Consider the following 9,406-nt stretch of genomic DNA (forward strand, 5'->3'; position numbering starts at 1 on the left):
TAACACTACACTATCAATAAATTAATTAAATGAAATACCTACAATTACCTACAATTAAACCTAACGCTACACTATCAATAAATTAATTAAATACAATATCTACAAATAAATACAATGAAATAAACTAACTAAAGTACAAAAAATAAAAAAGAACCAAGTTACAAAAAATAAAAAAATATTTACAAACATCAGAAAAATATTACAACAATTTTAAACTAATTACACCTACTCTAAGCCCCCTAATAAAATAACAAAGACCCCCAAAATAAAAAATGCCCTACCCTATTCTAAATTACTAAAGTTCAAAGCTCTTTTACCTTACCAGCCCTGAACAGGGCCCTTTGCGGGGCATGCCCCAAAGAATTCAGCTCTTTTGCCTGTAAAAAAAACACATACAATACCCCCCCCCCCAACATTACAACCCACCACCCACATACCCCTAATCTAACCCAAACCCCCCTTAAATAAACCTAACACTAAGCCCCAGAAGATCTTCCTACCTTATCTTCACCATACCAGGTTCACCGATCGATCCAGAAGAGCTCCTCCGATGTCTTGATCCAAGCCCAAGCGGGGGGCTGAAGATGTCCATGATCCGGCTGAAGTCTTCATCCAAGCGGGAGCTGAAGAGGTCCATGATCCGGCTGAAGTCTTCTATCAACGGCATCTTCAATCTTCTTTCTTCCGGATCCATGTTAATCTTGCAGACCTCCGACGCGGAACATCCTGCTGGCCCGACGGACTACCGACGAATGAAGGCTCCTTTAAGGGACGTCATCCAAGATCAGCCAATTAGAATCAAGTTCAATCCGATTGGCCGATCCGATCAGCCAATCAGATTGAGCTCGCATTCTATTGGCTGATCGGAACAGCCAATAGAATGCGAGCTCAATCTGATTGGCTGATCGGATCAGCCAATCGGATTGAACTTGATTCTGATTGGCCGATTGCATCAGCCAATCAGAAATTTCCTACCTTAATTCCGATTGGCTGATAGAATCCTATCAGCCAATCGGAATTCGAGGGACGCCATCTTGGATGACGTCCCTTAAAGGAGCCTTCATTCTTTGGTAGTCCGTCAGGCCAGCAGGATGTTCCGCGTCGGAGGTCTGCAAGATGAACATGGATCCGGAAGAAAGAAGATTGAAGATGCCATTGATAGAAGACTTCAGCCGGATCATGGACCTCTTCAGCTCCCGCTTGGATGAAGACTTCAGCCGGATCATGGACATCTTCAGCCCCCCGCTTGGGCTTGGATCAAGACATCGGAGGAGCTCTTCTGGATCGATCGGTGAACCTGGTATGATGAAGATAAGGTAGGAAGATCTTCAGGGGCTTAGTGTTAGGTTTATTTAAGGGGGGGTTGGGTAAGATTAGGGGTTTGTGGGTGGTGGGTTGTAATGTTGGGGGGGAGTATTGTATGTGTTTTTTTTACAGGCAAAAGAGCTGAATTCTTTGGGGCATGCCCCGCAAAGGGCCCTGTTCAGGGCTGGTAAGGTAAAAGAGCTTTGAACTTTAGTAATTTAGAATGGGGTAGGGCATTTTTTTATTTTGGGGGTCTTTGTTATTTTATTAGGGGGCTTAGAGTAGGTGTAATTAGTTTAAAATTATTGTAATATTTTTCTGATGTTTGTAAATATTTTTTTATTTTTTGTAACTTGGTTCTTTTTTATTTTTTGTACTTTAGTTAGTTTATTTTTATTGTATTTATTTGTAGATATTGTATTTAATTAATTTATTGATAGTGTAGTGTAAGGTTTAATTGTAGGTAATTGTAGGTATTTTATTTAATTAATTTATTGATCGTGTAGTGTTAGGTTTAATTGTAACTTAGGTTAGGATTTATTTTACAGGTAATTTTGTAATTATTTTAACTATTTTAGCTATTAAATAGTTCTTAACTATTTAATAGCTATTGTACCTGGTTAAAATAAATACAAAGTTACCTGTAAAATAAATATAAATCCTAAAATAGCTATAATATAAATATAATTTATATTGTAGCTATATTAGGATTTATTTTACAGGTAAGTATTTAGATTTAAATAGGAATAATTTATTTAATAAGAGTTAATTAATTTCGTTAGATTTAAATTATATTTAACTTAGGGGGGTGTTAGTGTTAGGGTTAGACTTAGCTTTAGGGGTTAATACATTTATTAGAATAGCGGTGAGCTCCAGTCGGCAGATTAGGGGTTAATGTTTGAAGTTAGGTGTCGGCGATGTTAGGGAGTGCAGATTAGGGGTTAATACTATTTATTATAGGGTTAGTGAGGCGGATTAGTGGTTAATAACTTTATTATAATAGCGGTGCGGTCCGCTCGGCAGATTAGGGGTTAATAAGTGTAGGCAGGTGGAGGCGACATTGTGGGGGGCAGATTAGGGCTTAATAACTATAATATAGGGGTCGGTGGTGTTAGGGGCAGCAGATTAGGGGTACATAGAGATAATGTAAGTAGCGGCGGTTTACGGAGCGGCAGATTAGGGGTTAAAAATAATATGCAGGGGTCAGCGATAGCGGGGGCGACAGAATAGGGGTTAATAAGTGTAAGGTTAGGGGTGTTTAGACTCGGGGTACATGTTAGAGTGTTAGATGCAGACGTAGGAAGTGTTTCCCCATAGACAACAATGGGGCTGCGTTAGGAGCTGAACGCTGCTTTTTTGCAGGTGTTAGGTTTTTTTTTCAGCTCAAACAGCCCAATTGTTTTCTATGGGGGAATCGTGCACGAGCACGTTTTTTAAGCTGGCCACGTCCGTAAGCAACTCTGGTATCGAGAGTTGCAGTGGCGGTAAATATGCCTGTACGCTCCCTTTTTGGAGCCTAACGTAGCCATTCTGTGAACTCTCAATACCAGAGGTATTTAAAAGGTGCGTCCAGAAAAAAGCCAGCGTTAGCTACGTGGGTCGTTACCGACAAAATTCTAAATCTAAGCGCTAGAAAATAAAAATAAAAATAAAAGAGCCTATTCTTAAAAATAAAAAACCCATCCCAAGAAACTCCCTACACTATTAAACCATAACCACAATACAACCATCGCAACCTACCCTCTAACATATTAACCATTAACCACTGGAACCCACCATCGCAAAATACCACCTAACCTCCTAACAGCTAACCTAAAATGAGTTACAAATAAATACAACACTATCCTAAAACTGAAGTACACTTAAAAAAAGCCCCCTCTATTAAAAACCCTACACTAAAACTATAACCTACTCTAAAAATTGCCCTTGTTTATCAGGCAGTGTCCTAGGAGAAGTAATCACAGCTCTCTTGCATTAAAAACCTGATACCAAAACCAAAGTGACCCCCACCCACCTATAAAAACACTATCTATAAAAAAAAAACTAAAGTAAAAATTGCCATGAGAAGGGTATTTTTCAGGCATTGGGGTTGATTTATCATAGTGTGAGCAGACATGATCAGCTGTAGCGCATCATTTCTGCAGCACATCGATAAAAGCCAACAGCATACGCTGTCAGCATTTATCATTGCACAAGCATTTATTGTGAAATGCTTGTGCAATGCCACCCCCTCCACATTCATGGCCAATGGACCACTAGCAGGGGGTGTCAATGAACCCGATTGTATCCGATCGGGCTGATTGCTGTCCGCCACCACATAGGTGGCAGACAAGTTAAGGAGCAGAACTCTTAAGACTGCTGCTTCTCAATTCTTGTTTCCAGTGAGCCTGAATCCTTGCGCAGAAACAGGTGCATACGGGGCATGATAAATCGGCCCCATTGACTTGATCTAATCACAGCTATTTTGCACAAACATTAAAAAATATATAAATATATCATTAAAATATCCTACTCTAAAAAAAGGTATCCTAAATTAAAAAGGTCTAAAAAGGGCATCAGTGATTACACCGTGTTGCAAAGAAAACCAACCTTATATTAAAAAACAAAACTAAGATAAAAACAACCCTATCCTATAAATATGCTCTAAAAAGGAGTCAGTGGTTTAGCATTTTTAGTTTTATAACAGAGAAACACACAGTTTAGTAATATAATATAGTAAAACACAGTTTAGTAATATAACATAATAACATACAGTTTAGTAATATAACATAATAACACACAGTTTAGTAATATAACATAATAACATACAGTTTAGTAATATAACATAGTAACACACAGTTTAGTAATATAACATAATAACATACAGATAGTAATATAACATAATAAAATACAGTTTAGTAATGTAACATAATAACATACAGATAGTAATATAACATAATAACACACAGTTTATTAATATAACATAATAACATACAGTTTAGTAATATAACATAATAATACACAGTTAGTAATATAACATAATAACACACAGTTTAGTAATATAACATAATAACGCACAGTTTAGTAATATAACATAATAAAACACAGTTTAGTAATATAACATAATAACATACAGTTTAGTAATATAACATAATAACACACAGTTTAGTAATATAAGATAATAACATACAGTTTAGTAATATAACATAATAACACACAGTTTAGTAATATAACATAATAATACACAGTTTAGTAATATAACATAATAACATACAGTTTAGTAATATAACATAATAACATACAGTTTTGTAATATAACATAATGCACAGTTTAGTAATAACATAATAACATACAGTTTAGTAATATAACATAACATACAGTTTAGTAATATAACATAATAACATACAGTTTAGTAATATAACATAATAACACACAGTTTAGTAATATAACATAGTAACGCACACTTTAGTAATATAACATAATAACACACAGTAATATAACATAGTAACACACAGTTTAGTAATATAACATAATAACACACAGTAATATAACATAACACACAGTTTAGTAATATAACATATCACAGTTTAGTAATATAACATAATAACATACAGTTTAGTAATATAACATAACGCACAGTTTAGTCATATAACATAATAACATACAGTTTAGTAATATAACATAATAACATACAGTTTAGTAATATAACATAATAACACACAGTTTAGTAATATAACATAACGCACAGTTTAGTAATATAACATAACGCACAGTTTAGTAATATAACATAATAACACACAGTTTAGTAATATAACATAATAACATACAGTTTAGTAATATAACATAGTAACACACAGTTTAGTAATATAACATAATAACATACAGTTTAGTAATAAAACATATCACAGTTTAGTAATATAACATAATAACACACAGTTTAGTAATATAACATAATAACATACAGTTTAGTAATATAACATAACACACAGTTTAGTAATATAACATAATAACATACAGTTTAGTAATATAACATAATAACATACAGATAGTAATATAACATAATAACATACAGTTTAGTAATATAACATAATAACATACAGTTTAGTAATATAACATAACGCACAGTTTAGTAATATAACATAACGCACAGTTTAGTAATATAACATAACACACAGTTTAGTAATAACATAATAACATACAGTTTAGTAATATAACATAATAACACACAGTTTAGTAATATAACATAGTAAAACACAGTTAGTAATATAACATAATAAAGCACAGTTTAGTAATATAACATAGTAACACACGTTTAGTAATATAACATAATAACACACAGTTTAGTAATATAACATAATGACGCACAGTTTAGTAATATAGCATAATAACATACAGTTTAGTAATATAACATAGTGACACACAGTTTAGTAATATAACATAATAACATACAGTTTAGTAATATAACATAGTGACACACAGTTTAGTAATATAACATAATAACATACAGTTTAGTAATATAACATAATAACATACAGTTTAGTAATATAACATAGTGACACACAGTTTAGTAATATAACATAATAACACACAGATTAGTAATATAACATAATAACACACAGTTTAGTAATATAACATAATAACATACAGTTTAGTAATATAACATAATAACACACAGTTTAGTAATATAACATAATAACACACAGTTTAGTAATATAACATAATAATACACAGTTTAGTAATATAACATAATAACATACAGTTTAGTAATATAACATAATAACATACAGTTTTGTAATATAACATAACGCACAGTTTAGTAATAACATAATAACATACAGTTTAGTAATATAACATAACATACAGTTTAGTAATATAACATAATAACATACAGTTTAGTAATATAACATAGTAACACACACTTTAGTAATATAACATAATAACACACAGTAATATAACATAGTAACACACAGTTTAGTAATATAACATAATAACATACAGTTTAGTAATATAACATAATAACACACAGTTTAGTAATATAACATAATAACATACAGTTTAGTAATATAACATAATAATACACAGTTTAGTAATATAACATAATAACACACAGTTTAGTAATATAACATAATAACGCACAGTTTAGTAATATAGCATAATAACACAAAGTTTAGTAATATAACATAATAACATACAGTTTAGTAATATAACATAATAACACAAAGTTTAGTAATATAACATAATAACATACAGTTTAGTAATATAACATAATAATACACAGTTTAGTAATATAACATAATAACATACAGTTTAGTAATATAACATAATAACACACAGTTTAGTAATAACATAATAACATACAGTTTAGTAATATAACATAGTAACACACAGTTTAGTAATATAACATAATAACATACAGTTTAGTAATATAACATAATAACACACAGTTTAGTAATATAACATAATAACATACAGTTTAGTAATATAACATAATAATACACAGTTTACTAATATAACATAACATACAGTTTAGTAATATAACATAGTAACACACAGTTTAGTAATATAACATATCACAGTTTAGTAATATAACATAACATACAGTTTAGTAATATAACATAATAAAATACAGTTTAGTAATATAACATAATAACACACAGTTTAGTAATAACATAATAACACACAGTTTAGTAATATAACATAATAACATACAAAAAACAAAGCAGTATCCAAAGTACATCCAGGTGTAGGGGAAAAAAAAATTCAATTGGATTCAAGTTCCATATGTAAAAGGCAAACTTTATTGAAGTGATTCAAGGATAAAACATGCAGATAAAACTCTCAGCAAGAGAGACAAGTAGAAAGTCTGACCGGTTTCGGCCCAGTGTGGCCGTAGTCATAGACTGTGTCAGGTATTCAAGGAGTACACCTTATATACCTGTTAACCACTCCCCAAATGGGAGTGGTAACAAACTAACACAAATTAATAAGATTAAAAACACCTTGTAACTCTTGGCTATCTGGGTATATGTACAAAATATATATTTGCAAATGGAGAAATATACACATAATATAATAGCATTAGGAAAATACATAGATAAGATAACTATGGGCATAAACTTTAGAGTTCCAACTATAGGTGAAAAATTGATAAATAATAAATAAATACATTCATTATTTTCTTCTTCCAAAAGTATAGATTATAAATTAAAAACTAAACATTAATAATCAATAATTAATAATTAACTAATGGGAGCCAGCTAGGTGGTTACTATAAATGGAAGTTATTATAGGCAGAGTTAAAGTAAAGGTATTAAGGCGGATGCAAAAAACAAAAAGCATCAGTAATAAATAGTAAATTTCTAATTAATCAGGTACAAACTCCTATTCATAAATACTAATATACAAAAAAACATTTAAAATTGTTATTAGTAATTGAGTAAGAACTGAAAAACCATAAAGTCAAATTAACATTTTTTTACTTCATACACTAGCCTAAAATATATAATGTGAAAAATGAAATTATTATTTATTAATCAAATAAGTAGTATATTTATCTAAAGGGGTGCCATAAAGCCCATAGAGAGGTGGATATCGGAAAGACTATATCGGAAAGACTATGTTAATGAATGTTAGCCTAATCTAGAGTGAAACTACCTGTGCCAGTAATTTATAATGTCAAATTCTGAATTGAAACCCTCAGGTATCAGGCTACCGAGCCTATGTATCCAGTAAATCTCTTGTCTGGAGAGGATATGAAATAAATCACCTCCCCTTGGTGGTCTGGATACTGACTCGATAGCCCGCCACCTGAAGGTTCCAACATCTCCCATGTGTACCTCCAAGAAGTGCTTAGATAGAGCAGAGACAGCCCTTTCTTGGGAGACATAGGAGAGATGCTCCCTGATCCTCTTACCCACAGGCCTGGTGGTTCTGCCTACATACTGTTTTTTGCACTGGGTGCATTCAATCAAGTAAATGACATATCTGCTGCCACACTTGATGCAACCCCTAGTGTCAAAAACCTCCAGCGTTTTGGTTGAAGAAAAGATCTTTGAAACAACCATGTGGTCACATGACTTGCATGTTTTTTTACCACACTTGTATGTTCCCTTGACTTTTAACCATGAGCTGCCACTATCCTGTTGGGGCAACATACTGGGGGACAAGATGTTACCTAGGGTCAAGTTACGTTTATAGATGAAATTACATCCATCCTCCATAATCTGTCTCAGTACTGTGTCGCCTCGAAGAATAGGCAAGTTCCTTTCAATAACTTTACAGACCTTATCAAATTGATTAGAGAAAGCTGTAACCAGAGTGGGTTTAATTCTATTGGAAATGTCATTCCTCAGTCTGTTATCTCTTGTCCTCCCCTGGTTACATCTCATGTCCATTGCAGATACTTCCATAAATGTCTTGTTAACCAAATTCTTGGAATAACCTCTTTCTCTTAATCTCACTTTCAAATCCTCGCTCTCTCTCAGGAAATCCTCTCTCCGGGAGCAATTCCTTTTTATCCGCATAAATTGGCCTTTAGCTATACCTTTGAAAACATGCCTAGGATGACTACTCCTGGCATGTAACAGCGTATTCCCGGAGATTGGTTTCCTGTAGAGAGACGAGGATACCCCCCCAGTATCACCATCAAATCTGAGGGTAACATCCAGGTAGTTTATGCTAGTCTGATTCCACTCAAAGGTGAATCGTAGACCAACACTATTGACATTGAGTGTATCAACCAAGATATCTAGTTGTTCTTTGCTGCCTGACCAGATGACCAGCAGGTCATCAATATAGCGCAGGTATTTTATGATATGTTGGGTATAGTTCCTGTTACCCCCAAAGACGTGGAACCGCTCCCACCACCCCATAAACAGGTTGGTGTAGGAGGGGGCAAACTTTGCCCCCATAGCAGTTCCACGTCTCTGGAGGTAAAATTTCCTCCCAAACATGAAGAAATTATGCCGGAGTAGAAAATTAACCACTCTCAGCACATACTCTCCATGTTCAGGAGAAAGGTCAGTTTCTCTTTTCAGAAAGAACGAAACAGCTTGTAAACCATGTACATGTGGTATGGAGGAGTACAGGGACACAACATCAATGGTTGCCCAACTGTACTCCT

The sequence above is a fragment of the Bombina bombina genome, chromosome 4, assembly GCF_027579735.1.
Source record: "Bombina bombina isolate aBomBom1 chromosome 4, aBomBom1.pri, whole genome shotgun sequence".
NCBI classification, from domain to species: domain Eukaryota; kingdom Metazoa; phylum Chordata; class Amphibia; order Anura; family Bombinatoridae; genus Bombina; species Bombina bombina.